This window comes from Salmo salar, chromosome ssa16 (assembly GCF_905237065.1).
Source record: "Salmo salar chromosome ssa16, Ssal_v3.1, whole genome shotgun sequence".
In the NCBI taxonomy this organism is placed as follows: domain Eukaryota; kingdom Metazoa; phylum Chordata; class Actinopteri; order Salmoniformes; family Salmonidae; genus Salmo; species Salmo salar.
In genome coordinates this window covers 94,003,076-94,023,075 of record NC_059457.1, presented here as the reverse complement: position 1 = coordinate 94,023,075, position 20,000 = coordinate 94,003,076, and the positions used below count along the sequence as shown (strand labels likewise).

Sequence of the window (20,000 nt, the reverse complement as noted above, 5' to 3'; positions counted from 1 at the left end):
TGTTGTCGAAGAGAATTATCCTTCGCCCAGTTCTCTTAATGTAAAAACTCTGTTGTCGAAGAGAATTATCCTTCGCCCAGTTCTCTTAATGTAATAACTCTGTTGTCGAAGAGAATTATCCTTCGCCCAGTTCTCTTAATGTAAAAACTCTGTTGTCGAAGAGAATTATCCTTCGCCCAGTTCTCTTAATGTAATAACTCTGTTGTCGAAGAGAATTGTCCTTCGCCCAGTTCTCTTAATGTAAAAACTCTGTTGTCGAAGAGAATTATCCTTCGCCCAGTTCTCTTAATGTAATAACTCTGTTGTCGAAGAGAATTATCCTTCGCCCAGTTCTCTTAATGTAATAACTCTGTTGTCGAAGAGAATTATCCTTCGCCCAGTTCTCTTAATGTAATAACTCTGTTGTGGAAGAGAATTATCCTTCGCCCAGTTCTCTTAATGTAATAACTCTGTTGTCGAAGAGAATTATCCTTCGCCCAGTTCTCTTAATGTAATAACTCTGTTGTCGAAGAGAATTATCCTTCGCCCAACAATTGCAAACTAGTGCATTAAAGGTTTAATAAAGGCTTATAAAGTTTGTAATTACCACTTTTAAAAATATCAGACTTGATTTGCCATAACGAAAAACGGATCAACCCTTACAAAAACGTGGATTAATTATAATCCACATAAATATCCACATTTCCTGTTGCTGCAGGATTATTTTCCTGCAGAGAGAAACTGGTCAAATTAGGATGGTAGATCTATCGTAGCCATGACAACCAAAGCTGTATTGTGGAGCATATTATTTCACCTACAGAAAACCAGCAGGAGAGAACGATAACAGACTGGTGTTCAGTAACAGTAACAGACTGGTGTTCAGTAACAGACTGGTGTTCAGTAACAGTAACAGACTGGTGTTCAGTAACAGACTGGTGTTCAGTAACAGTAACAGACTGGTGTTCAGTAACAGACTGGTGTTCAGTAACAGTAACAGACTGGTGTTCAGTAACAGACTGGTGTTCAGTAACAGTAACAGACTGGTGTTCAGTAACAGACTGGTGTTCAGTAACAGACAAACAAGCAGAAGAGAACGGTAACAGACTGGTGTTCAGTAACAGACTGGTGTTCAGTAACAGACTGGTGTTCAGTAACAGACAAACCAGCAGAAGAGAACGGTAACAGACTGGTGTTCAGTAACAGACTGGTGTTCAGCAACAGACTGGTGTTCAGTAACAGACTGGTGTTCAGTAACAGACTGGTGTTCAGTAACAGACCGGTGTTCAGTAACAGACTGGTGTTCAGTAACAGACCGGTGTTCAGTAACAGACAAACCAGCAGGAGAGAACGGTAACAGACTGGTGTTCAGTAACAGACTGGTGTTCAGTAACAGACTGGTGTTCAGTAACAGATAAACCAGCAGGAGAGAACGGTAACAGACTGGTGTTCAGTAACAGACCGGTGTTCAGTAACAGACCGGTCTTCAGTAACAGACCGGTGTTCAGCAACAGACAAACCAGCTAGCTGCTTCAGAGATGACCCAATCTAATACAACTACGTTGATATTACAAAAGGATCAATAGTTCAACAAGCCTTTTTCCGTCCTGACACTTTAACTTCTGAGAGAGAACAGCCTTGAAGGAGAATTCAGGAAGTGTATTGTGACCGCGCCGATAAGGAAGGTGATGAGTCACGACGCTCCAGCGGGACAGGGACGAGACAGAGACTTCTCCAGCGGGACAGGGACGAGACAGAGACTTCTCCAGCTGACAGGGACGAGACAGAGACTTCTCTAGCGGACAGGGACGAGACAGAGACTTCTCCAGCTGACAGGGACGAGACAGAGACTTCTCTAGCGGACAGGGACGAGATAGAGACTTCTCTAGCGGACAGGGAAGAGACAGAGACTTCTCCAGCGGGACAGGGACGAGACAGAGACTTCTCCAGCGGACAGGGATGAGACAGAGACTTCTCCAGCGGACAGGGACGAGACAGAGACTTCTCCAGCGGACAGGGACGAGACAGAGACTTCTCCAGCGGACAGGGACGAGATAGAGACTTCTCTAGCGGACAGGGACGAGACAGAGACTTCTCTAGCGGACAGGGACGAGACAGAGACTTCTCCAGCTGACAGGGACGAGACAGAGACTTCTCCAGCGGACAGGGACGAGACAGAGACTTCTCTAGCGGACAGGGACGAGACAGAGACTTCTCTAGCGGACAGGGAAGAGACAGAGACTTCTCCAGCGGACAGGGACGTCTCATACTGCTGTCCTGAACATCTGAACAGAGGGGAGGGAGGGAGGAAAGGAGGGGAGAGGATGAGGGGAGGGAGGAAAGGAGGGGAGAGGGGAGGATGAGGGGAGGAGAGGAAATGGGAGGATGAGGGGAGGGAGGAAAGGAGGGGAGAGGGGAGGATGAGGGGAGGGAGGAAAGGAGGGGAGAGGGGAGGATGAGGGGAGGTGAGGAAAGGAGGGGAGACGGGAGGAGGGTGATGGGAGGATGAGGGGAGGAGAGGGAAGATGAGGGGAGGAGAGGGAGGATGAGGGGAGGAGAGGGAGGATGAGGGGAGGAGAGGGAGGATGAGGGGAGGAGAGGGAGGAAGAGGGGAGGAGAGGGAGGATGAGGGGAGGAGAGGGTAGGATGAGGGGAGGAGAGGGAGGATGAGGGGAGGAGAGGGAGGATGAGGGGAGGAGAGGAAGGAGAGGGAAGTGATATCTCAAGCTCTGTAGATGACTTGGCAGGCCCCAGAGACCTCTGTCTATCTGATGCAATGCCTCCTCCCTCCCTCCCTCCCTCCCTCCCTCCCTCCCTCCCTCCCTCCCTCCCTCCCTCCCTCCCTCCTTTCCTCCCTCCTTCCCTCCCTCCTCCCTCCCTCCCTCCCTCCCTCCCTACCTCCCTCCCTTCCTTTTCTCCCTCCTCCCTCCCTCCCTCCCTCCCTCCCTCCCTCCCTCCTTCCCTCCCTCCCTCCCTCTTCTCCTTCAGTTAGAATGCTTTAGCATCTACTTATTCATTCACTCTGCTGCTGCGGAGGCTGTGTGTGTGTGTGTGTGTGTGTGTGTGTGTGTGTGTGTGTGTGTGTGTGTGTGTGTGTGTGTGTGTGTGTGTGCGTGTGTGAGGGCATTAGCCTCAGATCCTACTGGGGTACACTGTGCAACTCTCTACAGTAACTCTGACAGGCGTTTGAGAAGGAGACGCTACCCAAACCCGAACCTGATAGCTGTGCACCACCTGGCGTGAGGCTAGCTCTGCACCACCTGGCGTGAGACTAGCTCTGCACCACCTGGCGTGAGGCTAGCTCTGCACCACCTGGCGTGAGGCTAGCTCTGCACCACCTGGCATGAGGCTAGCTCTATACCACCTGCCATGAGGCTAGCTCTTTATCACCTGCCATGAGGCTAGCTCTATACCACCTGCCATGAGGCTAGCTCTGCACCACCTGCCATGAGGCTAGCTCTGCACCACCTGCCATGAGGCTAGCTCTATACCACCTGCCATGAGGCTAGCTCTATACCACCTGCCATGAGGCTAGCTCTATACCACCTGCCGTGAGGCTAGCTCTGCACCACCTGCCATGAGGCTAGCTCTGCACCACCTGCCATGAGGCTAGCTCTATACCACCTGCCATGAGGCTAGCTCTATACCACCTGCCATGAGGCTAGCTCTGCACCACCTGCCGTGAGGCTAGCTCTATACCACCTGCCATGAGGCTAGCTCTGCACCACCTGCCATGAGGCTAGCTCTGCACCACCTGCCATGAGGCTAGCTCTGCACCACCTGCCATGAGGCTAGCTCTATACCACCTGCCATGAGGCTAGCTCTGCACCACCTGCCATGAGGCTAGCTCTGCACCACCTGCCATGAGGCTAGCTCTGCACCACCTGCCATGAGGCTAGCTCTGCACCACCTGCCGTGATACTAACTCTGCACCACCTGCCGTGATGCTAACTCTGCACCACCTGCCGTGAAGCTAACTCTGCACCACCTGCCGTGAAGCTAACTCTGCACCACCTGGCGTGAGGCTAGCTCTGCACCACCTGGCGTGAGGCTAGCTCTGCACCACCTGGCGTGAGGCTAGCTCTGCACCACCTGGCGTGAGGCTAGCTCTGCACCACCTGACGTGAGGCTAGCTCTGCACCACCTGGCGTGAGGCTAGCTCTGCACCACCTGGCGTGAGGCTAGCTCTGCACCACCTGGCGTGAGGCTAGCTCTGCCCCACCTGGCGTGAGGCTAGCTCTGCACCACCTGCCATGAAGCTAACTCTGCACCACCTGACAAGAGGCTAGCTCTGCACCACCTGCCAAGAGGCTAGCTCTGCACCACCTGCCATGAGGCTAGCTCTATACCACCTGCCATGAGGCTAGCTCTGCACCACCTGCCATGAGGCTAGCTCTATACCACCTGCCAAGAGGCTAGCTCTGCACCACCTGCGAAGAGGCTAGCTCTGCACCACCTGTGAAGAGGCTAGCTCTGCACCACCTGCCATGAGGATAGCTCTATACCACCTGCCATGAGGCTAGCTCTATACCACCTGCCATGAGGCTAGCTCTATACCACCTGCCATGAGGCTAGCTCTGCACCACCTGCCATGAGGCTAACTCTGCACCACCTGCCATGAGGCTAACTCTGCACCACCTGCCATGAGGCTAACTCTGCACCACCTGCCATGAGGCTAGCTCTGCACCACCTGCAATGAAGCTAACTCTGCACCACCTGGCGTGAGGCTAGCTCTGCACCACCTGGCGTGAGGCTAGCTCTGCACCACCTGGCGTGAGGCTAGCTCTGCACCACCTGGCGTGAGGCTAGCTCTGCACCACCTGGCGTGAGGCTAGCTCTGCACCACCTGCCAAGTGCAGTCGCCAAGAGAAGACAAGAGGGGCCAAGTGCAGTCGCCAAGAGTAGACAAGAGGGGCCAAGTGCAGTCGCCAAGAGAAGACAAGAGGGGCCAAGTGAAGTCGCCAAGAGTAGACAAGAGGGGCCAAGTGCAGTCGCCAAGAGTAGACAAGAGGGGCCAAGTGAAGTCGCCAAGAGAAGACAAGAGGGGCCAAGTGAAGTCGCCAAGAGTAGACAAGAGGGGCCAAGAAAAGTCGCCAAGAGAAGACAAGATGGGCCAAGTGCAGTCGCCAAGAGAAGACAAGAGGGGCCAAGTGAAGTCGCCAAGAGTAGACAAGAGGGGCCAAGAAAAGTCGCCAAGAGAAGACAAGATGGGCCAAGTGCAGTCGCCAAGAGAAGACAAGAGGGGCCAAGTGAAGTCGCCAAGAGAAGACAAGAGGGGCCAAGTGAAGTCGCCAAGAGTAGACCAGAGGGGCCAGAATTTCCAAGTGCAGTGATCACATGTTCATCCATCCACATCCCCTTAAAGTATCGCTGCCTGTCCTGTCCTCCTAGATCAGCCCCACCCTAGCAGCTAGATCCCTCTCTCAGTCACACCCATGTCTCCTGTCTATTGAAAGCCACAAAACTGTGTTAGCCCTTTGAGCTAAAGCCAAGGGATTGTCTCGAGGAGCTAACCCATGTCTTCAAATTTCACACAAGGTTGCTTAATCACATGAGCGATTTCACCGAACCACCTTTGTTACACACAAACACACCAGACTGTGTTAGCCCTATGAGCTAAAGCCTGAATTAAACACACCAGACTGTGTTAGCCCTGTGAGCTAAAGCCTGAGTTAAACACACCAGACTGTGTTAGCCCTATGAGCTAAAGCCTGAATTAAACACACCAGACTGTGTTAGCCCTGTGAGCTAAAGCCTGAATTAAACACACCAGACTGTGTTAGCCCTGTGTGCTAAAGCCTGAGTTAAACACACCAGACTGTGTTAGCCCTGTGAGCTAAAGCCTGAATTAAACACACCAGACTGTGTTAGCCCTGTGAGCTAAAGCCAATGTATACGGGTAAAAGTCTAACTACATTTTCAGATATTATACGTTTTTAATTTTGTCAGATAATTGTTTTCATTGCAAGTTGAGGTGAACTCTTAGCTAGTTAGCTAACGTTACGCGTATCGTCTGTGAAGGAGCTCTAGAAAGAGGCATGAGTTCCCCAGTTGGATTTAACTCATTAGAGTTGGACTTACGGTTCATTTTTTAACCTAGCTAGCTAGCTACATGTTTAAACAAAAAACTCCATTATGCAAGTAACCATTTCACGGGTACCGTTTACACCTTCTGTATCCTGTGATACATGTTTTATTTAACCTTTATTTAACGAGGCAAGTCAGTTAAGAACAAATTCTTATTTTCAATGACGGCCTACCGGGGAACAGTGGGTTAACTGCCTTGTTCAGGGGGCAGAACGACAGATTTGTACCTTGTCAGCTCGGGGATTCAAACTTGCAACCTTTCGGTTACTAGCCCAACACTCTAACCACAAGGCTACCCTGCCGCCCCAAAACTTAGATTTTATTTGATAAAGTGTGTGTTTACCAGAGACGGTAATGTGAAGAAAAACATGACCTGCACCAAAGTCAGATTTGGATACAGGCCGAGGACGAGATAATGTAGTTTTACTACTACCCTTTTAGTCTTGAAATCTTCAGGGTTTTTTACTACACTGTGAATCCTTAAAGAGATGGGTGGGGCTTAAGAGGGTGTGGACGATGCTGAATGGACGAAGACATGAAGAGCCCTCCAGTAGGTGTACCAACACATTCACAGGCCTTTTTCTCAAAAGTGGGGTTACAAGTTTATCAACTTTCAAAGCAGAATTACTTTCTCATTGTTTCCTCAACTGCAGGTGCAATTTTCTAGCTTTGAGTCTCTACTTTTTATCTAATGTAAAAAAATTATTTAAAAAAAAACACAATTTAAAATGTTGCTACATAGGACCAAAACCAGGTGGTGGGTCACATTTTCCCATATATAGACACAGCCGATGTGTTTAAATAAAAACAGCTATATGCATTGAGCTTGTCTGATGCTTTAAGCGTACCGTTTGATGAAAATAAGACACAAAGGACTCAAGAGGGAGCCAGAGATCCAAGATAACCAGAAGAAGAAAAAACGTAACCTGGCCCAACCTCCTCTCTCTCCTGCTGGCTTTTGCAGATTCTGCCGTTATTCTCCAGAAGTTGCCGGTAATAGGCTAGATGAGGAATTGGCGACCTTTCACAACCTTTCACAACCTTTCACAACCTTTCTCAACCTTTCTCAACCTTTCACAACCTTTCTCAACCTTTCACAACCTTTCTCAACCTTTCACAACCTTTCACAACCTTTCACAAACTTTCTCAAACTTTCTCAACCTTTCACAACCTTTCTCAACCTTTCACAACCTTTCACAACCTTTCTCAACCTTTCTCAACCTTTCTCAACCTTTCTCAACCTTTCTCAACCTTTCACAACCTTTCTCAGCCTTTCTCAACCTTTCACAACCTTTCACAACCTTTCACAACCTTTCAATATCAGTGTCGTGTGGTTAATCAAAATTATTTTCCAAATCTAAATGAAAATGATACAAACCTAAAAAGTAACTTCTATTCCATGACCAACTATGTAAAAATAGCCTACATGAAACCAACAAATAAAAACGTTACAGCCCACAGGTAGAAAATAACCTGATTTTAAAAAACCTCTCCTATAAATCACATTATCTACATATGGCCTGTCTGCAATGGAACTAGAAACATTGTACCAACTATTAACTTGGAGAACTAGCAAACTTGCAACGTTGTTTAAAATATTCTGGGCCCTTCTGCTCCAGTGAGCTCGGGACGGACACAGCTTCAGGTTAATTAAGCCAGGTATAAATCAGTAATCAGGTAGGCTTATTTAATGACATTTCCACTGGGATCAGAGCATGACATTTCTCCCCCTTTTCAACGCTGAGTGGTTATCGAAAAGAGGAAAGAGCCGGAAAGATTTTTTTCAGATGCATTGCTGAAACTATTGTCATTTCTCAACGGATGTAAAAAAAAAAATTAAAAAAAAAGACTTTATTTGCTTGCTGTTTGAGGTGAAGAAAACATTACTTTGAGATGCGCCACAGCTTATTAGTGGTGGTGTGTGTTTATATGCCTGCGTTTTGCGCGCAGGCCAGGTAGACTATAGGCCTACTCAGAAAATTGACAATGACAAAATGTTGCAAAACGTGAAAATGAAATGAAATAAAACAAAACGTGTTTCTGGTGAGAGAGTGAGTGAGTGAGTGAGTGAGTGAGTGAGTGAGTGAGTGAGTGAGTGAGTGAGTGAGTGAGTGAGTGAGTGAGTGAGTGAGTGAGTGAGTGAGTGAGTGAGTGAGTGAGAGTGAGCAAACAACACCTCCACTCCGACAATGAGAACGGTAAAAGACCAATAGTAACATATTGAATGAATGAACAGAAATAAAACAACATAATTGATGATAAATTATAGGAATTAACAGTAAATATACTACTGGTGATATATGTAATGAATTGATAGACACTAACAATCAAAATCAAACAATTCACACAATGAAACAATGAATGTGCACAAATTGGCGTGAGAGAGTCCATTCTGGACAGAGACATGCATTGTGCAAGTTAGCCACTCTCCCCAGCAGCCTCCGCAATGGATTAGTCTCGGCCTCCACAATGGATTAGCCTCAGCCTTCACAATGGATTAGTCTCAGCCTTCACAATGGATTAGTCTCAGCCTTCACAATGGATTAGTCTCAGCCTTCACAATGGATTAGTCTCGGCCTTCGCAATGGATTAGTCTCGGCCTTCACAATGGATTAGTCTCAGCCTTCACAATGGATTAGTCTCGGCCTTCAAAATGGATTAGTCTCGGCCTTCAAAATGGATTAGTCTCGGCCTTCGCAATGGATTAGTCTCGGCCTTCACAATGGATTAGTCTCGGCCTTCGCAATGGATTAGTCTCGGCCTTCACAATGGATTAGTCTCAGCCTTCACAATGGATTAGTCTCGGCCTTCTGCAATGGATTAGTCTCGGCCTTCAAAATGGATTAGTCTCGGCCTTCGCAATGGATTAGCCTCGGACTTCGCAATGGATTAGTCTCGGCCTTCGCAATGGATTAGTCTCGGCCTTCACAATGGATTAGTCTCAGCCTTCACAATGGATTAGTCTCAGCCTTCACAATGGATTAGTCTCAGCCTTCTGCAATGGATTAGTCTCGGCCTTCGCAATGGATTAGTCTCGGCCTTCAAAATGGATTAGTCTCGGCCTTCAAAATGGATTAGTCTCGGCCTTCAAAATGGATTAGTCTCAGCCTCCACAATGGATTAGTCTCAGCCTTCACAATGGATTAGTCTCAGCCTTCACAATGGATTAGTCTCAGCCTTCTGCAATGGATTAGTCTCGGCCTTCAAAATGGATTAGTCTCGGCCTTCACAATGGATTAGTTCACTAAAATGGGCGCGAATAAGACAGGAGTCTCGTGTGCCATAAATAAAATATATATATATGTGTTTGCTACTGCTCGACCCAAAAACATAGACCAACCTTCCTATGGACCAAACAATCGCCCAGTCGACTAATTGGGGTCAGCCCGAATAAGCACACAACAATATAAAGCACAATGAACCCGCTGGGCAGAAACTGGTTCGATCAACGGTGTTTTCATGTCATTTCAACAAAACAATTCAATGTGATGATGTTGAATCAATGTGTAAAACTCATTGGATTTTACAATGTAGTATTATTTTTTTTTTTTCACACCCTACTTTTTAACCTAAAATACGTTTGAATTCACGTATGTTTGACAACTCAACCAAAATTTAAATCAAAGCTAAACGTTGAACTGATATCTGTGCCCAGCGGGAGGGGAATTGTTAGCCACAACTCACCCTGGCAGAATCCGTCAATCTCCTCATGTCCCAGACTACAGACGCATCGCCCCAGAGGAACCAGCCAGTCTCCGTCCGCCCCACAGTACAGTTTGGGCGTGTCCCTCTCCTCCGCGTTCTCCACGCACGCTCCCCGCACCTCCACCAGCGAGGAGGAGTCAACCCTTGGCACCGTGTCTGGGAACGCTGCCAGGTTCCTCAGAGTGGATGGACAACGCTTAGATAAGGAGAGAGATAGAAAGTCAGTTCAGTGCCTTGTAAAAGTATTCATCCCCCCCCTTTGGCGTTTTTACTATTTTGTTGCATTACAACCTGCAATTTAAATAGCTTTTTATTTGGATTTCGTGTAATGGACAAAAACACAAAATAGTCCAAATTGGTGAAGTGAACTGAAAAAAATGACTTGTTTAAAATGTCTTTTTTTAAATGTTAAAGTGGTGTGTTTATATGTATTCACCCCTTTGCTATGAAGCCCCTAAATAAGATCTGGTGCAACCAATTACCTTCAGAAGTCACATATTTAGTTAAATAAAGTCCACCTGTGTGCAATCTAAGTGTCACACGATCTCAGTATATATATACACCTGTTCTGAAAGGCCCCAGAGTCTGCAACACCACTAAGCAAGGGGCAACACCAAGCAAGCAGCACTATGAAGACCAAGGAGCTCTCCAAACAGGTCAAGGACAAAGTTGTGGAGAAGTACAGATCAGGGTTGGGTTATAAAACAATATCAGAAACTTTGAACATCCCACGGAGCACCATTAAAGAGAGGGCCGCCTACCAAAACTCACGGACCAGGCAAGGAGGGCATTAATCAGAGAGGCAACAAAGAGACCAAAGATAACCCTGAAGGAGCTGCAAAGCTCCACGGTGGAGATTGGAGTATCTGTCCATAGGACCACTTTAAGCCGTATAATCCACAGAGCTGGGCTTTACGGAGGAGTGGCCAGAAAAAAGCCATTGCTTAAAGAAAAAATAAGCAAACACGTTTGGCGTTCGCCAAAAGGCACGTGGGAGACTCCCCAAACATATGGAAGAAGGTACTCTGGTCAGCTTTTGGCCATCAAGGAAAACATTATGTCTGGCGCAAACCCAACACCTCTCATCACCCCGAGAACACCATCCCACATCATGCTGTGGGGATGTTTTTCATCGGCAGGGACTGGGAAACTGGTCAGAAACTGAAGGAATAATAATGGCGCTAAATACAGGAACATTTTTTAGGGAAACCTGTTTCAGTCTTCCAGAGATTTGAGACTGGGACGGAGGTTCACCTCCCAGCAGGACAATGACCCTAAGCATACTGCTAAAGCAACACTCGAGTGGTTTAAGGGGAAACATTTAAATGTCTTGGAATGGCCTAGTCAAAGCCCAGACCTCAATCCAATTGAGAATCTGTAGTATGACTTCAATATTGCTGCAAAAGGTAGCTCTACAAAGTATTAACTTTTGGGGGGGGGTGAAAAGTTATATTTCTTGTTTGTTTCACAAGAAAAAATATTTAGCATTTTCAAAGTGGTAGGCATGTTGTGCAAATCAAATTATACAAACTGTAACGCGTCTGTGTGCAGCTGATGTAGATGAGTCAGGCGCAGGACAGCAGATATGAGTAATGTACGCAATTGTACTCAAACAAGAATCACAATACACGTCAAATAAATCCAAGGCCACAATAACGGACCGCAATACAATAAACAATCACTCACAAACAAACATGGGGGAACAGAGGGTTAAATAATGAACAAGTAATTGGGGGATTGAAACCAGGTTTGTGTAAGACTAAGACAAAACAAATGGAAAATGAAAAGTGGATCGGCGATGGCTAGAAGGCCGGTGACGTCGACCGCCGAACGTCGCCCGAACAAGGAGAGGGACCGACTTCGGCGAAGGTCGTAACACAAACCCCTCAAAAATCAATTTGAATTACAGGTTGTAAGGCAACAAAATAGGACAAATGCCAAGGGGATGAATACTTTCGCAAGCCACTGTAGACAGACAGACAGACAGACAGACAGACAGACAGACAGACAGACAGACAGACAGACAGACAGACAGACAGACAGACAGACAGACAGACAGATATATATGGATAGATAGATAGATAGATAGATAGATATAATACATAAACCTCACAATACCTTATAGAACACCTTGACGGATACCAGAGCGATGCACGCCCCCACATCCTGGAACGCCAGGTAGAAGCCCTTCCGGGTCACGGGGCCGACCTCTCTTACCTCAAATCAAATGAACGTTTCATTTGTCATATGCTTACAGTAGAGCGAAGGCTACACAATGACATGATCTCTCCTCTCAAACAGCATCTATTATAACGGTAGTAATAGGGAGCACAGATTCAACATGGCTCCGTAAAGATGGTGGCTGAGGCCTCTACCCTAAGAGTCCATATTTTGAAAACATTTTCATTTTCTGAAAGAGTTTTGTAGTAATAAACGTTTTTACACTTATGTCAGAGACGTGGCTGTGTTGTGTTACAGTATGTCTGGGTCGTGGCTGTGCCTCTACACAGTTAGAGTGTAGAGGCGGCAGGTAGCCTAGTGGTTAGAGTGTAGCGGCAGGTAGCCTAGTGGTTAGAGTGTAGAGGAGGCAGGTAGCCTAGTGGTTAGAGTGTAGAGGAGGCAGGTAGCCTAGTGGTTAGAGTGTAGAGGAGGCAGGTAGCCTAGTGGTTAGAGTGTAGAGGAGGCAGGTAGCCTAGTGGTTAGAGTGTAGAGGCGGCAGGTAGCCTAGTGGTTAGAGTGTAGAGGAGGCAGGTAGCCTAGTGGTTAGAGTGTAGAGGAGGCAGGTAGCCTAGTGGTTAGAGTGTAGAGGAGGCAGGTAGCCTAGTGGTTAGAGTGTAGAGGAGGCAGGTAGCCTAGTGGTTAGAGTGTAGCGGAGGCAGGTAGCCTAGTGGTTAGTGTGTAGAGGCAGGTAGCCTAGTGGTTAGAGTGTAGAGGTAGGTAGCCTAGTGGTTAGAGTGTAGAGGCAGGTAGCCTAGTGGTTAGAGTGTAGAGGAGGCAGGTAGCCTAGTGGTTAGAGTGTAGAGGAGGCAGGTAGCCTAGTGGTTAGAGTGTAGCGGAGGCAGGTAGCCTAGTGGTTAGTGTGTAGAGGCAGGTAGCCTAGTGGTTAGAGTGTAGAGGTAGGTAGCCTAGTGGTTAGAGTGTAGAGGAGGCAGGTAGCCTAGTGGTTAGAGTGTAGAGGCAGGTAGCCTAGTGGTTAGAGTGTAGAGGCAGGTAGCCTAGTGGTTAGAGTGTAGAGGCAGGTAGCCTAGTGGTTAGAGTGTAGAGGCGGCAGGTAGCCTAGTGGTTAGAGTGTAGAGGCGGCAGGTAGCCTAGTGGTTAGAGTGTAGAGGAGGCAGGTAGCCTAGTGGTTAGAGTGTAGAGGAGGCAGGTAGCCTAGTGGTTAGAGTGTAGAGGCAGGTAGCCTAGTGGTTAGAGTGTAGAGGAGGCAGGTAGCCTAGTGGTTAGAGTGTAGAGGAGGCAGGTAGCCTAGTGGTTAGAGTGTAGAGGAGGCAGGTAGCCTAGTGGTTAGAGTGTAGAGGAGGCAGGTAGCCTAGTGGTTAGAGTGTAGAGGCAGGTAGCCTAGTGGTTAGAGTGTAGAGGCAGGTAGCCTAGTGGTTAGAGTGTAGAGGCAGGTAGCCTAGTGGTTAGTGTGTAGAGGCAGGTAGCCTAGTGGTTAGAGTGTAGAGGAGGCAGGTAGCCTAGTGGTTAGAGTGTAGAGGAGGCAGGTAGCCTAGTGGTTAGAGTGTAGAGGCAGCAGGTAGCCTAGTGGTTAGAGTGTAGAGGGAGGCAGGTAGCCTAGTGGTTAGAGTGTAGAGGAGGCAGGTAGCCTAGTGGTTAGAGTGTAGAGGTGGCAGGTAGCCTAGTGGTTAGAGTGTAGAGGAGGCAGGTAGCCTAGTGGTTAGAGTGTAGAGGAGGCAGGTAGCCTAGTGGTTAGAGTGTAGAGGAGGCAGGTAGCCTAGTGGTTAGAGTGTAGAGGTGGCAGGTAGCCTAGTGGTTAGAGTGTAGAGGAGGCAGGTAGCCTAGTGGTTAGAGTGTAGAGGAGGCAGGTAGCCTAGTGGTTAGAGTGTAGAGGAGGCAGGTAGCCTAGTGGTTAGAGTGTAGAGGAGGCAGGTAGCCTAGTGGTTAGAGTGTAGAGGTGGCAGGTAGCCTAGTGGTTAGAGTGTAGAGGAGGCAGGTAGCCTAGTGGTTAGAGAGTAGAGGAGGCAGGTAGCCTAGTGGTTAGAGTGTAGAGGAGGCAGGTAGCCTAGTGGTTAGAGTGTAGAGGAGGCAGGTGGCCTAGTGGTTAGAGTGTAGAGGAGGCAGGTAGCCTAGTGGTTAGAGTGTAGAGGAGGCAGGTAGTCTAGTGGTTAGAGTGTAGAGGGGGGTAGGTAGCCTAGTGGTTAGAGTGTAGAGGTGGCAGGTAGCCTAGTGGTTAGAGTGTAGAGGAGGCAGGTAGCCTAGTGGTTAGAGTGTAGAGGCGGCAGGTAGCCTAGTGGTTAGAGTGGAGAGGCAGGTAGCCTAGTGGTTAGAGCGTAGAGGAGGCAGGTAGCCTAGTGGTTAGAGTGTAGAGGAGGCAGGTAGCCTAGTGGTTAGAGTGTAGAGGAGGCAGGTAGCCTAGTGGTTAGAGTGTAGAGGCGGCAGGTAGCCTAGTGGTTAGAGTGTAGAGGAGGCAGGTAGCCTAGTGGTTAGAGTGTAGAGGAGGCAGGTAGCCTAGTGGTTAGAGTGTGAGGCGGCAGGTAGCCTAGTGGTTAGAGTGTAGAGGAGGCAGGTAGCCTAGTGGTTAGAGTGTAGAGGAGGCAGGTAGCCTAGTGGTTAGAGTGTAGAGGCAGGTAGCCTAGTGGTTAGAGTGTAGAGGAGGCAGGTAGCCTAGTGGTTAGAGTGTAGAGGAGGCAGGTAGCCTAGTGGTTAGAGTGTAGAGGAGGCAGGTAGCCTAGTGGTTAGAGTGTAGAGGCGGCAGGTAGCCTAGTGGTTAGAGTGTAGAGGCGGCAGGTAGCCTAGTGGTTAGAGTGTAGAGGAGGCAGGTAGCCTAGTGGTTAGAGTGTAGAGGCAGCAGGTAGCCTAGTGGTTAGAGTGTAGAGGAGGCAGGTAGCCTAGTGGTTAGAGTGTAGAGGCGGCAGGTAGCCTAGTGGTTAGAGTGTAGAGGCGGCAGGTAGCCTAGTGGTTAGAGTGTAGAGGAGGCAGGTAGCCTAGTGGTTAGAGTGTAGAGGAGGCAGGTAGCCTAGTGGTTAGAGTGTAGAGGAGGCAGGTAGCCTAGTGGTTAGAGTGTAGAGGAGGCAGGTAGCCTAGTGGTTAGAGTGTAGAGGAGGCAGGTAGCCTAGTGGTTAGAGTGTAGAGGAGGCAGGTAGCCTAGTGGTTAGAGTGTAGAGGAGGCAGGTAGCCTAGTGGTTAGAGTGTAGAGGAGGCAGGTAGCCTAGTGGTTAGAGTGTAGAGGAGGCAGGTAGCCTAGTGGTTAGAGTGTAGAGGCGGCAGGTAGCCTAGTGGTTAGAGTGTAGAGGAGGCAGGTAGCCTAGTGGTTAGAGTGTAGAGGAGGCAGGTAGCCTAGTGGTTAGAGTGTAGAGGCGGCAGGTAGCCTAGTGGTTAGAGTGGAGAGGAGGCAGGTAGCCTAGTGGTTAGAGTGTAGAGGGGGGTAGGTAGCCTAGTGGTTAGAGTGTAGAGGAGGCAGGTAGCCTAGTGGTTAGAGTGTAGAGGCAGGTAGCCTAGTGGTTAGAGTGTAGAGGCGGCAGGTAGCCTAGTGGTTAGAGTGGAGAGGAGGCAGGTAGCCTAGTGGTTAGAGTGTAGAGGGGTAGGTAGCCTAGTGGTTAGAGTGTAGAGGAGGCAGGTAGCCTAGTGGTTAGAGTGTAGAGGCAGGTAGCCTAGTGGTTAGAGTGTAGAGGGGGTAGGTAGCCTAGTGGTTAGAGTGTAGAGGAGGCAGGTAGCCTAGTGGTTAGAGTGTAGAGGCGGCAGGTAGCCTAGTGGTTAGAGTGGAGAGGAGGCAGGTAGCCTAGTGGTTAGAGTGTGGAGGCGGCAGGTATCCTAGTGGTTAGAGTGTTGAGGAGGCAGGTAGCCTAGTGGTTAGAGTGTAGAGGAGGCAGGTAGCCTAGTGGTTAGAGTGTAGAGGTGGCAGGTAGCCTAGTGGTTAGAGTGTAGAGGAGGCAGGTAGCCTAGTGGTTAGAGTGTAGAGGAGGCAGGTAGCCTAGTGGTTAGAGTGTAGAGGCGGCAGGTAGCCTAGTGGTTAGAGTGTAGAGGCGGCAGGTAGCCTAGTGGTTAGAGTGGAGAGGAGGCAGGTAGCCTAGTGGTTAGGAGTGTAGCGGCAGGTAGCCTAGTGGTTAGAGTGTAGAGGCGGCAGGTAGCCTAGTGGTTAGAGTGTAGAGGAGGCAGGTAGCCTAGTGGTTAGAGTGTAGAGGAGGCAGGTAGCCTAGTGGTTAGAGTGTAGAGGCGGCAGGTAGCCTAGTGGTTAGAGTGGAGAGGAGGCAGGTAGCCTAGTGGTTAGAGTGTAGAGGCAGGTAGCCTAGTGGTTAGAGTGTAGAGGGGGTAGGTAGCCTAGTGGTTAGAGCGTTGGACTAGTAACCGAAAGGTTGTTAGATCGAATCCCCGAGCTGACAAGGCAAAAATCCATCGTTCTGCCCCTGAACAAGGCAGTTAACCCAGTGTTCCTAGGCCGTCATTGTAAATAAGAATTTGTTCTGAAGTGACTTGCCTTGTTAAATATGTGGTCGTATGTAGAAAGACTCCCATATACTGCTGTCTTTTAATTGCATGACTCCTCCTTTCAGGTCATCATTTTCACTGTATTTCCTGATTCCCTGTACTCAGTCTGTCTAGTACACATTGTTTTATTGTTTGTGTAAACCCTGATCAAAGAAGAAAAAAAATAAATACAATTCTAATGAAAATATAATTAAAAAAAATAAAAAAAGTAGTTATAAATATCGCGAGAGAAAAACAAGGAGACAAAAGAGGTATAAGAATGAAACGAATATAACATTCAACCAAACTGACCTCCGTGTTGAGGCGGAGAACGCGGTCGCCCAGGTCCGTCTGTGTGAAGCTCTCATCGGCAGCAATGGTGTCCACCTTCAAAATCAAATCATATCCAATATGTTTTTCGTCACAGGATATACACCTGCGTAGTACTGTCACAGTACAATTAAACGCTTACAAGCTCTCCTCTTAAACCGTAACAACTATAAAAACTGTCTGATAAGAACGTATATGAAAGGGAAGAACTCTACGTCAAATACATAACGAGTCAAAAAGTCCAATAAGTTTAAAAAAAAAAGCCAGCAGCATCCCACTCCTGAATCCCACCGCTGGCTTGACTCAGAAGCCAAGCAGGGTTGGTCCTGGTCGGTCCCTGGATGGGAGACCAGGTGCTGGTGGAAGGGGTGCTGGAGGGCCAGTAGGGGGCGCTCTTCCCTCTGGTCTAAGGAGATCCACAATGTTCCAGGGCAGTGACTGGGGACATTGTTCCTACGTAGTAGGGTGGGATCTTTCGTTCGTGACGTTAAACGGGTGTCCAGACTCTCTGAGGTCATTAAAGATCCCATTGTATTTATCGTAAGAGTAAAGGGGTGTTAACCCCCTGGTGTCCTGGTTAAAATTCCCAATCTGGCCCTCATACCATCACGGCCACCTAATAATCCCCAGCATCCAATTAGCTCATTCATCCCCCTGTAACTATCCCCCAGGTCGTTGCTGTAAATGAGAACGTGTTCAAATAAGAGTTTTAAAACAAAAATGGACTAAAAAGTAAAAAAAGAAAACCAATAGGATTGTATAAAACTAAACCTTGGCGTGAGTCGGCAGGTCTGAAGTGCGTGGCGGCGGGATGCGGTTCGTCTGTCTGGAGGAGAAGAGGTTAAAGGTCTCCTTGCAGGTACCGGACACCCAAGGGATGGAGTTACAGTCTCTCAGGGTGAACCGCAGCTCCACGTACACCTGAAGGTAACAGAAAATACACCTTTTATTACCTGCAGAAGTAACACAACTGGGTTATATATTACCTTCTGCGATGCCTGGCGTATATTACTATTACAAAAATACTATATATTATTATATATTACCTTCTGCGATGCCTGGCGTATATTACTATTACAAAAATACTATATATTATACTATATATTATTATATATTACCTTCTGCGATGTCTGGCGTTTATTACTATTACAAAAAATACTATATAATATACTATATATTATTATATATTACCTTCTGTGATGTCTGGTGTATATTACTATTACAAAAATACTATATATTATACTATATATTATTATATATTACCTTCTGTGATGTCTGGTGTATATTACTATTACAAAAATACTATATATTATACTATATATTATTATATATTACCTTCTGTGATGTCTGGCGTATATTACAATTTCAAAAATACTGTATATTATACTATATATTAGTGTATATTACCTTCTGTGATGTCTGGTGTATATTACTATTACAAAAATACTATATATTATACTATATATTATTATATATTACCTTCTGTGATGTCTGGCGTATATTACTATTTCAAAAATACTGTATATTATACTATATATTAGTGTATATTACCTTCTGTGATGTCTGGTGTATATTACTATTACAAAAATACTATATATTATACTATATATTATTATATATTACCTTCTGTGATGTCTGGCGTATATTACTATTACAAAAATACTATATATTATACTATATATTAGTGTATATTACCTTCTGTGATGTCTGGTGTATATTACTATTACAAAAATACTATATATTATACTATATATTATTATATATTACCTTCTGTGATGTCTGGCGTATATTACTATTACAAAAATACTGTATATTATACTATATATTAGTGTATATTACCTTCTGTGATGTCTGGTGTATATTACTATTACAAAAATACTATATATTATACTATATATTCTTATATATTACCTTCTGTGATGCCTGGCGTATATTACTATTACAAAAATACTATATATTATTATATACTACCTTCTGTGCTGCCGGGTGTATATTATTAGTAGTATTATACTGTATATTAGTATATATTACCTTCTGTGCTGCCGGGTGTATATTATTAGTAGTATTATACTGTATATTAGTATATATTACCTTCTGCGCTGCCGGGTGTATATTATTAGTAGTATTATACTGTATATTAGTATATATTACCTTCTGCGCTGCCGGGTGTATATTATTAGTAGTATTATACTGTATATTAGTGTATATTACCTTCTGCGCTGCCGGGTGTATATTATTAGTAGTATTGTACTGTATATTAGTATATATTACCTTCTGCGCTGCCGGGTGTATATTATTAGTAGTATTATACTGTATATTAGTATATATTACCTTCTGCGCTGCCGGGTGTATATTATTAGTAGTATTATACTGTAAATTAGTATATATTACCTTCTGCGCTGCCAGGTGTATATTATTAGTAGTATTATACTGTATATTAGTATATATTACCTTCTGCGCTGCCGGGTGTATATTATTAGTAGTATTATACTGTATATTAGTATATATTACCTTCTGCGCTGCCGGGTGTATATTATTAGTAGTATTATACTGTATATTAGTATATATTACCTTCTGCGCTGCGGGTGTATATTATTAGTAGTATTATACTGTATATTAGTATATATTACCTTCTGCGCTGCCTGGTGTATATTATTAGTAGTATTATACTGTATATTAGTATATATTACCTTCTGCGCTGCCGGGTGTATATTATTAGTAGTATTATACTGTATATTAGTATATATTACCTTCTGCGCTGCCGGGTGTATATTATTAGTAGTATTATACTGTATATTAGTATATATTACCTTCTGCGCTGCCGGGTGTATATTATTAGTAGTATTATACTGTATATTAGTATATATTACCTTCTGCGCTGCCGGGTGTATATTATTAGTAGTATTATACTGTATATTAGTATATATTACCTTCTGCGCTGCGGGTGTATATTATTAGTAGTATTATACTGTATATTAGTGTATATTACCTTCTGCGCTGCCTGGTGTATATTATTAGTAGTATTATACTGTATATTAGTATATATTACCTTCTGCGCTGCCTGGTGTATATTATTAGTAGTATTATACTGTATATTAGTGTATATAACCTTCTGCGCTGCCGGGTGTATATTATTAGTAGTATTATACTGTATATTAGTATATATTACCTTCTGCGCTGCCTGGCGTATATTATTAGTAGTATTATACTGTATATTAGTATATATTACCTTCTGCGCTGCCTGGCGTGTATTATACTGTATATTAGTATATATTACC

At 45.9% G+C, this 20,000-nt stretch overlaps 1 pseudogene; it reads right to left on the bottom strand.

The window, feature by feature from the left end:
• Positions 1–20,000, bottom strand: part of LOC106575017 (ephrin type-A receptor 6-like) — a 189,851-nt pseudogene that overhangs the window by 120,142 nt on the left and 49,709 nt on the right.